The sequence below is a fragment of the Narcine bancroftii genome, chromosome 7, assembly GCF_036971445.1.
Source record: "Narcine bancroftii isolate sNarBan1 chromosome 7, sNarBan1.hap1, whole genome shotgun sequence".
Lineage (NCBI taxonomy): Eukaryota > Metazoa > Chordata > Chondrichthyes > Torpediniformes > Narcinidae > Narcine > Narcine bancroftii.
In genome coordinates, this window is record NC_091475.1 from 20,311,910 (window position 1) to 20,324,449 (window position 12,540).

A 12,540-nucleotide genomic window follows, 5' to 3' on the forward strand; every position below is an offset into this window, starting at 1 on the left:
GTACCTGGTTTCGAATCTGGTGTTGTCTGTAAGTAGTTTTTACATTCTCTGTATATCTGCGCGTGTTTCCTCTGGGTGCTCTGGTTTCCTCCCACCTTTCAAAATGTAGGGGGAATTTTAAGTTCATTGGGGTAATAGGGTGACAGGGCTTGTTACTGTGCTGTACTGTATATCTAACAGCAAATTCTGACCTGCAAATACATGTTTATTCAATGCACCCTCATTCTAACTTCCCCAAGCAGGGGTAACGGCATCCTTATTGTTGAGATCCCTCAGAATCGTTTATCATTCTAAGCTACTGAATAAACATGCTCATCTTGGTTTTCTTCCTGCTCTTTACAACTATGGAGATATCAGGTATTGCGGCCCTTGTCAGTCCATTAAGCAAAAATATTTTCAGGTAAGTTAACTCATAATCTTGTTTGGAGTGAAACACGGAAGTCTACAGATGCTGTGATTGTAGTACCTGTAAAAACACAGAAATGCTAGAGCAAAAACACACAAATGCTGGAGAAACTCAGCAGGTCAAACAGTGCCTTTATGTAGCAAAGGTAAAGATATATCACCAACGTTTTGGGCTGGAGCTCTTCATCAAGGTGCTGGAGGAACTTAGCAGGTCTCACAGCGTCCATAGGAGGTAAAGATATATAACTGATGTCTTGGGCTTGAGCCCTTCCTCAAGGTATGAATATCACGAAGAAGGGCTCGGGCCCCAAGTGTCAGTTAATGTATTTTTACCTCCTATGGATGCTGCGAAGTCTGCTGAGTTCATCCAGCATTTCTGTGAATTTACTCAAAATCTTGTTTCATTTGTGAAGCTTCGTGCACATCACAAAGGAGTGGATGAATGCCACTTGATATAATGCTTGCACCAAGATCAACTTCCACACTTCGTAAATTGACATGAAACCTGATGCTTTGCCCTCAGCGTGAGTTGGATTGGAACCATGAGCTTGTGCAGAGCAAACAGATGGATGCTTCTTTTGCTGTGCTAAGTGTTTCATCTTCAATGCCCTTTATATACTGTACAATGTACAAAGCACATGTTGTGGAGTCTTCGTCAGTGTCACTGCCAATATTGCCGCTGAGGGAGAAGTAAGAACAATGACACATTGTTTGGCGTCTTGCTCTAAAATGATTTTGATCTGTATTCAGCCTCCCTGCTCACTTTCCATGACAATTACCTCTTTGCCTGGAGTGCAAAATTATTTTATATTTTTCTTTAAGGGAAGAATTGTGGAATTAAGCAATACTTCAAATTAGAAAGCTGTTAAATGAAACTATAGAAACCATGGAACACTACTGCACAGAAACAGGGCTTTCAGGCCATCTAACCCGTGACAAACTATTTATTCTGGCTGGCCCCATTGACCTGCCCTCCTATCCATATACCTATTCAATCTTTTCTCATCCATTGGTAGTTTGTTCCACACTCTCACCACCCTCTGAAAGAAATAGTTCTCAGAATATTTCCCTTGAACATTTCATCTCTAACCCATGGTCTCTTGCTCTTGCCTCACTCAACCTCAGTGGAAAATGATTGTTTTCATTTACCTTATCCATGCCCCTCATAATTTTTTATACCTCTATCAAATGCACCCTCATTCTCCAATGCTCTTGTTCACCTTTCCCTATAATTCAGCTCTTGAAATCCTGGCAACATCCTTGCAATTTTTTTCTCCACTCTATCAATCTTATTGATATCTTTCCTTTCGATGGGTGACAAAACTGCATGCAATACTCTGAATTTGGCTTTACCAATGTTATGTACAACTTCAAGATAACATCTGAATTCCTGTACTCATTATCTTGATTTATAAAGGCTAATGAGCCAAAAGTTATTTTTAGAACCCTATATACCTGTGATGCCACTTTCAATAAATTATGTATCTGTATTCCCAGATCCTTCTGTTCTACTACACTTCACAGAGCCCCATCATTTACCATGTAAGTTCTACACTGGGTGGTCCTCACAAAGTCCAACCTCCCACATTAATTCCATCCGTCATTTTACAAACCTTTTTTCCAGCTGATCTAGATCCATCTACAAGCTTTGAGATCCTTCCTCATAGTTCACTACACTCCAGATTTTTCTGTCAACTTTGCTGGTCGCTTCGACCAAATTATTATCCACATCATTGATATAGATGACAAAGAACAAAGGCCAGGCATCAATCCATTCATCAGGACTCCAGTCAGCGAGGCAATCATCCACTACCACTTGCTTTTCCCACAAAGCCAATGTCTAATCCAATTACTTCATCCTGGATGCCAAGAAACGAAACCTTCTGGACCAACTCCCACGCAGTATTTTGTCAAAGGCCTTACTAAAATCAGAATCAGAATGTTATTGTCATGAGCAAGTCATGAAATTTGGTGTTTTATGGCAGCATTATGGTGCGAGCATGCATATTATAACCATCTCATGACATTACTATATAAAAATAACATTAATGGTGCACGAGAAGTAAGGCACTGACTTTGATTCATTGATTATTCAGGAATCTGATGGCAACGACAAAGAAGCTGTCCTGGAACCATTGAGTGCTTATCTTTAGGCTCCTGTACCTTTTCTCCGATGGTAGTAGAGAGAAGAGGGCATGGCCTGGGTGGTGAGGGTCTTTGAGGATAGAGGCTGCTTTGTTAAGTCACCGCCTCTTGTAGATTCCTCGATGAACTCTGTGCCAGTGATGTCACAGGCCGAGTAAACACCCTCTGGAGAATGTTCTTGTCCTAAGTGTTGGTGCCTCCATACCTGGCAGTGATGCAACCAGCCAAAATACTCTCCACGGTACACCTGTAGAAGATTTTGAGTCTTCGGTGACATATTGTCCATGTAGACAACATCCATTGCCTTTCTTTCATCAACCTCTCTGGTGTTCCTCTCAAAAAACTTTATCAGATGGGTTAGACATGACCACAAGTGCAAAGCCTTGTGACTAGCCCTAATAAGACCCTCTCTTTTCATGTACTTGTGTATCCAGTTTCTTAGAAAATCTTACAACTGTTTACCCAATACTAATGTCAGGCAGACTCACCTATAATTTGCTGAGTTTTTATTATTGTCAGAGACTGAAGCTGGTGTTTATATTTATTTTCCACCTTGCTTGATCCAATCCTTTATATCTAATTTGATGCATGTGGTGGAACACGGTAGTGCAGGTGTGACCTCACTAGACTGTACAAGTTGACCCACCTCTGACACTGTGATTTCTCCCTGTGCACGCCCAATAAAGGGTGATAGCCCTAGTCTCCTCCCTCTATACCAGCCTTGGATCTGGGCCAGCAGCATGTAGAGATGTGCCTGATGTTTCTGGATATTAAAGCCTTTAATCACTTGCTTCGTGTCTGCTTGTGGTTATTAATCATGCCATAATTTAATATCCAGAGTACTTGCCAAGGACAAGGTGATCTGAGTGGAGAAGTTGGAGACCAACCCTAGGGTTCTAGAGGCCTCCTTCAAGTTTGATATGTGGCTTCACTGCTTAAAGGCCTACATGAGATGCCACGAGATTTCCACAGACATGGACAAGTTCAATCTGCTCTTTGCATCAGTGGGCCATCGAGCTTCCCAAATAATACAGGACTGTGAAAAGTACAAGGATGCAATGGCCCTGCTGTGGTAGCAATATGGTGGTCCCATTACCAGCTGGTCACCTGACACAAGGCTCCTGGTGAGCAAATTGATGACTTTGTGAGGACCATGAGGGAACTGGGATGAGCCTTCGGGTGTGTAGATGTGACTGTGGCAGTCTACTAAGAGGAGCTCATCTGTGATGGGCTAGTGGCCAGCTTCCTTTCCAATCATATCCTGGAAAAGTGCAATTGGACCCTGCAGGAACTCATGCAGATGGCTTGATTACTGGAGGCAGCCCAGAAGAATGCTAAGGCTTACACTGCAGGCCATGCAGCCACCAAGTGGGGAGCACGGGCTCTGCCATTTTGAGACTCGGGGACCCTGACTCCCAATGCTGCTGCCAAGCACATGAGGTGCAACTACTGTGGCCAGACCAACCCCCGAGGCAGTACTATCCAGCCTGTCATGAGACCTGTTCGAACTGCAGGAGGAAGGAGTACTATGCCAACGTATGTCATTATAAACCTTCTACAGCAAAGCCACTTGCAGACTGCAACCCACATCGCTATCATGGATCGACCCACTTCTGGTGCCACTTCCGTTTTTAAATTTAGACATACAGCACATTAACATGAGGCCATGCTGCCCATTACATCCAATTAACCTTCAACTCCTGTATGTTTATTTTGAAGATTAACCGGAGAACCTGGAGGAAATTCACGCAGTCACGGGGAGAACATACACACTCCTTACACACAGTCTTGAATTCGAACCCAGGTCACTGGCAGCGTTGCACAAACTGCTACCCTAACTGCGCTACTCCTTATGGTAGGGTAAAGTTTGCTTTGGGGAGAAAAGCAGCGACCTTCATGAGGATTCACTGGTGTCTGGCCTTCATGTGGCTAGACATAAGGGGTTAAGTTCCTGTACAGGTGTCCATGAGCTGGATCTGGATGCAAAAGCATCAATCCCATTGAGGGTATATTAAATTCACAATGAATTCAATTTAAATGAGTTTAGTCATGGTGTCCGTGGATTGTTGTAAAACCCTTCTGCATCCATGAAGGAAATCTCTCATTTTGATCTGATGGTTAACTCTTATGTGCCCTCTTAGATGGTAAAGCAAGTCACAAGGTTCAGGCACATTTATGGATGTTATAAGTTTTGAATGAGTCAGCGAGACAATATCCCATGAGTGGGTCATCCTAACGATGAGGTGGAAACACCTGAGATCACAGATGCTGGAACAAATGCTGAAGGAACTCATTGAGATTTGCTTCAGATACTGCCCACTTTTTCACATCTTTTGCACTATTTTTTTTTAAAAATGTAATTTATAGCAATTTTTGTGCTTGTAATCCTGCCACAAAACAACAAATTGCATAACGCATGTTCATGACCATAAATTTTGATTCTGACAGTTGACACGCAGCGGTAACCTGCCAAATTCCTGGTAGCATAGGTCCATAAGATATAGGAGCAGAAGTAGGCTATTCAGCCTGTCAAGTCTGCTCTGTCATTGAATCGTGAGTTAATCTATTCTCACACTTAGTCCCACTCCCCTGCCTTCTGCCCATAACTGATACCCTGACTATTCAGATACCTACCAATCTCAATTACCTGGCCTCCACAGCCACCCCTGCGGGCAAATTACATTGGTTCACCACTCTTGCACTCAAGAAATTCCTCCGCATCTTTGTTTTAAATGGGTGCCCTTCAGTCCTGAAGTTGTGCCTTTTCCCGTACTTTGGGAAACAACTTTTGCCATGGTACATTTGCAACCTTGCTACATTGTTTAAGTGATGTAATAATGCTGCAAGCCCACATGCGAGATGGAAAGCTCGTCAAAGGGAACTTAAGGCCCTACCATTAGGCAAGCCCCCTAAAGATAGGGATTTAGTCTTGACCTGGCCTGTAAACCCATCTTCTTTCTTGGTGAGGTTGGAAAGGTAGAGGGCTGGGGAGATCAGGGAAGCAGATTGGTGATCCTGAGATTCAAGTCCTTACCAAGATGATCTTTCCCAGCACCACAAAGACACCTGTCAATGGCACATGGTGTCTGCACCCACACTGACCCGCAGGCACAGAGGCAAATGCAAATGCAAAAAGGCAGGGTTGGGTGAAAGAAGAACCAGGGGGCATGGGTTAAGGGTGAAAAGTGAAATATTTAAATGGAACATTAGCGGGAACTTCATGCAAAAATGGAGAGAGTGCAGAATGAGCTGCCAGCTGAAGTAAAGAATACGGGCACAATTTTGAAAAGTAAGATAAATTTGGAAAGGTTTGTGGATAAGAAGGGCATGGAAGTCAATGGTACAGATACAGGACAATGGGACTAGGCAGAATAATAGTTCAGCACAGAGTAGATGGGCCAAAAGGCCTATATCTGTGCTGTAGTGTTCTATGATCATATGGTTCACACTTTTCACTGTCAGTTTACAAGGATATTGTACTTTTACAGAACAGTGCAGCACAGGTACAGACCCTTTGGTTCTTGATGTCTGTGTCAAAAAATGTGTTCAGATTAATCTAAATCTCTGCTGCTTGCACACGATCCCTATATCCCTAATATAATCCCTAATTCCATGTCTATTTAGAGGCCTGTTAAACATTACTGTCATATCCACCAACAGCAACTCTTGGAATTCCATTCCAGGGACTTAACACCTTCTCTGTCAAAAAGGTGCCCCTCACATCTCCTTTAAACTCCACCCGCCCCCACCCCTCATCTTAAACACATTTCCTCTAATATGTGACATATTTTACCCTTGGAGTAAGGCCACCTTGTATATGCTTCTCATAATTTTATGAACTTTCCTCATCACCCTCTGACGCTCCAAAGAAAACAACCCAAGTTTGTCCAACTTCTTCCCATGGTTTGTACTCTCTAATCCAAGTAGCATACCGGTAAATCTCTTCTGTACCCTTTCCAAAGCCTCCACATCCTTCCTGTAATGGGGCGACCACTATTGCACACAATACTCGGAATACAGATTTTTTTAAATTAAATTTTAATTTTAACAATGGAGTGCAGTAGAAGGCACTTCCGACCCATGAAACCTGTGCCGCCCAATTACACTCAATAAGCCTACCAAATCCCTACGATTTTTTTTCAGAATTCAGAATCAGGATTTTATTGACATGAACAAGTCATGAAATTCGGTGTTTATTGACAGTGTCACAGTGCAAATGTACATATTATAACCATCTTATGACATGACTATAAAAAAAAATAAAAAAAATAATGATAGTTGATGAAAAGTAAGGCCGTGTCTTTGGTTCAATGATCATTCAGGAATCTGATGGCAGCGGGCAAGAAGCTGTCCTTGTGCCACTGAGTGCTCATCTTTAGGCTCCTGTACCTGTTCCCCAATGGTAGCAGAGTAAAGAGGGCATGGCCTGGGAGGTGGGGGTCTTTGAGGATTGAGGCTGTTTTTTTAAGGCACTGCCTCATGTAGATGTCCTCGATGGAGCGAAGTCTGGTGCCTGTGATGTCGCAGGCTGAGTTAACTCTGGAGTTTAATCTTGTCCTGAGACTTGGTGCCTCCATTCAGACAGTGATGCAACCAGCCAGAATGCTCCCCATGGAACACCCGTAGAGGTTTTCGAGAGTTTTTGGTGGCATACTGAACTGCCTCGGTCAGACAAGCCTTCCTTGTGAATGCATCAACGTGGTCTCCAGGGCATAATCTCAGAGATGTTTATCCTTAGCAATTTGAAGTTCTTGACCCTCTCCACTACTGAGCCCTGGATGAGGACTGGGTCATGTTCCCCAGACTTTCTCCTGAAGTCCACAATCACCTCCTTGATTTTGCTAATGTTAAGTACAAGGTTGTTGGTGCGACACCACTCATCTAGTTGATCTATCTCCCTCCTGTAAACTTCTTCATCGCCATTTGTGATTCTGCCGACAATTGTGATGTCATCAGCAAACTTTTAGATGGCATTGAAATTGTCCCTGGTCACACAGTCATGGGTGTATAATGGGTAGAGCAGTGGTCTAAGCACACATCCTTAGGGTCCACCTGTGTTGATGATCAGTGGGGAGGAGATGTTGTTTCCAATTCATACTGACTGTGGTTTTCCGATGAGAAAGTCAAGGATCCAGTTGCAGAGGTGGGGGAGGGGAAGTGCGGAGGCCTAGACTTTGTAGCTTTTTGACCAGCACTGGTATTGAAGATGGAGCTGTAGATGATGAAAAGCAGTCGTATGTATGAATTGCAGTTTTAGAGGTGATCCAGAGCTGAGTGGTATTGCACCTACTGTGGAGCGATTGTGACGATAGGCGAATTGGAGTAGGTCCACATCTTTACTTAGGTCCATGTTAATCTGGCCATGACCAGCCTTTGAATGCACTTCTTCACAGTAGAAGTCAATGTTACTGGGAGTAGACGTTGAGGCAGCCCACGGTACTCTTCTTGGGTACCGGGATGATTGATGCCCTTTTGAAGCTGGTGGGAACTTCTGACAGCCACAGTGAGAGGTTGAAAATGTCTGGGAACACTCTAGCTAGTTGGCTTTAGGAGGTCTGGGGGAGTAGGAGAAACTGGAGCTCCAGGGGGAAACCCACAAAGGTCACAGGGAGAAACTCCTGACAGACAGATTCGAACATGGGCTGCTGGGGCTGTGATAGTGTTGCGCTAACCGCTACGTTTGACTTTTTTGGAAGTGACACATAGTCCTCCTGGACATGATGGGGTCTCCATTATTCATGGATAAGGTGCACAGGGAATTCCCTCTCATCCCCTTCCCCGAGACTCCATGTTATAAAGTAAACGCAACTAATGTGTTCAAGGCACTGTTATGGGATGTTTTCAAGGACATTGTTTCTTTGCTTTGACTGTGCACAAGGCCCAAATGTATCCATTCCAACTCATCACAGAGGCACAGTGTAACAGTTAACGCAACTTCGAATCCTGCTCTGACTGCAAGGAGCTTTTGTACATTCTCCCCATGTCTGTGTGGGTTTCCTCCGGGTGCTCCGATTTCCTCTCACTCTTCTAAAATATACTGGGGTTGTAGGTCAATTGGATGACACAGGCTTTGAATCCCGATACCTATCGCTGGTGCTGTAAGTTGGGCTAACCACTACATTAACCATGACACCCAAAAATTTCTTCCCATCACGGAAATGAACTCTGGTCCCCCATGTGGCAGGCAGGGAGAACTATACTATGCTAACGAGGAACCAACGTTCCTCAACTAGCTCCTGGAAGTAGTAAGGCAAATGTAAGCTGCATTAAAGCTTAAAGTAAGCCTGTGTGACAGCACCAATGCTTAATATACTCAGGGATTCCTACTGCCTTGTTGTTGAATAGGCTCGTGAGGCAGTATTTAGATGTTATGCCTCTGGGCACCAGAAACCTGAGTCTGATCCAACACTTCGTTCGGTTCTTTCGGATGTTCCAGTTTCCTCCCGCATCCCAAAGATGAGCTACTCATTCAGTTAATTAGGGACACACAGTCGTGCTGCACGGAACAGGCCCTTCAGCCCTACCCATCCATGCTAACCTAATTGTCATTCTGGAATAGTCCCTTTTGCTTGCATTTATTCCAGATCCTTATAAACCTTTACGATCCAAAGATCTGTTCAAATCTTTTTTGAACTGCATAATTCTGACTGTTCCTTCTACCAGCTCACTCCAAGACTACCCTCTGAGTGAAAATGTCACCCCTCAGGGGTTCATCAAAATCACTCCCCACTCACCTTCAGCCTGTGGTTCAAGAACCATCTTGCCCACCGAAAATTTCCCCTCATGTAGCTGGGAGGAGTTTCCGCATTGAATGAATGGAGATGCGAGACAACAGGTCATAGGGGAACAAGTTAAAGCCAAGATATAATGCTGGAGAAACTCAGCAGGACACACAGTGTACTTTAAAAAGCAAAAATAAAGATACATGACCAACATTTCAGGCTTGAGGCCTTCATCAAGGAATGAGTAAAAGGTAGGCAGGTGTCCGAACAAAATGGTGGGAGGAAGGAGGACAGGTCCACAGCCAGGAGGTAATAGATGGATAAGGGAGGGAAGGCACACCAGCAAGCAGTGGGGAGGGAGGGGATGGTTCTGTGAAGGGAGAGGGAAGGGGTGGAGAGATGGAGGAAAGAAGACAGGGATAGTAAGAAGAGGGAGAATGGAGAGAAGTCACTGTTAGTACCATCTGGTTGGAGAGTGCTCAGATGGAATATTAGATGTTGCTCCTCCAGTTTAGGGCTGGCCTTGGTTTAACAGTGCGAGGCTGTGGATAGAGATGTTGGCGCGGGAGAGGGGGGATGAAATGAAGTGGGTGGCCACTGAGAGATCCCTGTCATTGATGCAGACGGAGCGAAGGTGCTCAGCGAATCAATCACCCAGTCTGTGTCCAGTCTAACTGATGTAAAGGGAAGCACAAAGGGAGCACCAGATGCAATGAATGACTCCTGCAGATTAACAAGTGAAGGGACCATGAATGGTGGGGAGGGAGGAGGCATGGGCGCCTCCTAGAGTCACAGGTGTAGATGCCAAGGGGCGATAGATGGGAAGGGATGAGTGGACGAGGGAATCACAGAAGGAGCAGTTCCTAAGGAATGAGATAACTTTGAGAGCCAGAATGGATTTGATGGGCTGAATGAGCTCCTTTTACATCCTGAGAAGTCGGATAATGTTGACAATGCTCCACTTTGATTGCAAGACATTTAGCGATATCTGGAAGGAGTTATTTCACCACGTCCTCCTTTTATCTTTTTCAACTGATAGCCAGCTGGAACAGTGACGAGAGGAACAAGTTAGACCACTTCTGGGGCCCCATTGATGTCCTCTGGCCAACGTTACCCACCCCTCCTCCGAGTTCACACTGAGTTCAGTCGCGATGAACTGCTGACCACAAAGCTCACAGTTGCCAATCCCATTTCATGTGGAGTCGTGCATGCTCAATTCTGCTGTTCCCGCTGAATTAGTGCCCCAGCAGGCTTTAGGTCACATTGATATTACAGATTTGCTTTCAGTCGATTTGTGCGATCATAAATTTTTTAATGTTCTGAGCCAAAGGAGCAAAAACACACACACACACACACACACACACACACACACACACACACACACACACACACACACACACACACACACACACACACACACACACACACACACACACACACACACACAGTGGTCAAAGTGTAACAGAGAGGAAAGCTTAGAAAATCCCTGTGGTCTCTACCAAAGAGCAAAAGTTTGAATAATTTCAATAAAAAGTCCCTGTCTAATCTTTCAGAAAAGATTAAAATAAATAAAAGTACCCAAATTAACTTCTGTGTTAAGATTATGAACAGGCAAAGGAAATATGTAGGAATGAGTGTCGTGCACTACCAATAACCACAGAGATACAGCTGAGGGAACGATAGGCTTTAATATATAGAAGAACCTTGCTGGCCCAGATCCAGGTATAGGAATGGCAAGAAGGGAGAGGTGGCTCGACCTTTATGGCCCAGGACCACGGGGGAGGAGACATAGGGTATGAGTCATCAGTGGGCGGGCCAGCTCCATATATACAGTAGCCAACAGTAACTATATACAATGGAGGAAACATATCACCACATTGGGGTAAAAGGAGGGGAGGGGAGCATGGGAGAATTTGGAGACTGGAGTTGAAGGAATGGGAGAGGAACGGAAGAGGACGTGAGAATAAGGAAGGGGAGTAAATGAATGAATGATGTTTATTGTCATATACATTAGTACAATGTACAGATGTGATGAAAGTCTTCTTTGCTGCAGCGACACAGGTCAGTAATTCATGCTAACATCAATTTAAGGTATGTGACTTTCATTTTCCCTGTATCTTCTCTGAACTGTGTTCCTTCTTAAGTAAGGGTACAGAATCCGTACATGCTCAAAATACAGGAGGACGGCGACAGGTACATTTCAGCATTGATGAAGCTTGGGCATTTTTCAAGAGCAGCCATCCTCTTCATGGGCCATATGACCCCCATGGGGGCCATGGAATATTTAATGGATTCCACAGATTGAAATTATAACTTTTTAAATGTTTTTCTTGTAGTCAGTAGGAGAGAAGCATGGAAGAAGCCAACTGAATTTGACTGCTTCATGGGGAAGAGGGCCCATAAACTTTGAAAGAGTCCTAAGGGGGCCATAGCTGATAAAAGGCAAGAATGGCTGGTCTAGAACATGGGATGTAGAACATTACGGCACAGTACAGGCCCTTCAACACACTATGTTGTGTTGGCATTTGTTAACCTACTCTACAACAATCTAATCCTTGGAGCCCATTACCCTCCATTTTTCTTACATCCATGAACCTATTTATGAGTCTTTTAAATGTCCCTGTTGTCCCAGCCTCTAACACCACATTTCTCAATGCATTCCAGGCACCCACCATTCTCTGTGTGAAAAGCTTACCTCCATTCATCTTAAACAGGTGTCCTTTGGTGTTAGCCACTGCTGTCCTTGGCAAACGATGCTTTGATCTCCTTTCCTCCAACTCTGTCTTTCTGTCTTTCTTCACTGTCTCTCTTGTTCTCTTTTTCTCCTCTCTCTGTCTCTATTTCTCTCTCTCTCTTTCTCCTTTTTTCTCTCTCATTTTCCTCTCACATTCTGGAAGGCAGGGTAAGATTCAAAAACAAGGACAGGAAATTGGACGACAGTTCTGTCCCATCACCCGTTGATCCTGCAGCCCCTCTCAATAATCTGATCCTGGCATCAGCACCACTTTCCTACCTCTTCTCTGTAACTCTTGATCTGCTGTCTTAACATCTGACTGTCTCTACCTCAAGAATATTCAATGGTAGTCTCCACAGTTCTCGAGGTGAAGGGGTCAGGGTTCGGATGATTCATGACTTAGTGAGAACAAATTTCTCCTCATCTCTGTATAAATATGTGGGCATCTTTATCAAGATTCAAAATTCCTTTTATTGTCAAGTAATATTACACAAAATTGCCTTCAGCCTGCTGTAACTGTCCTACGACACTTCT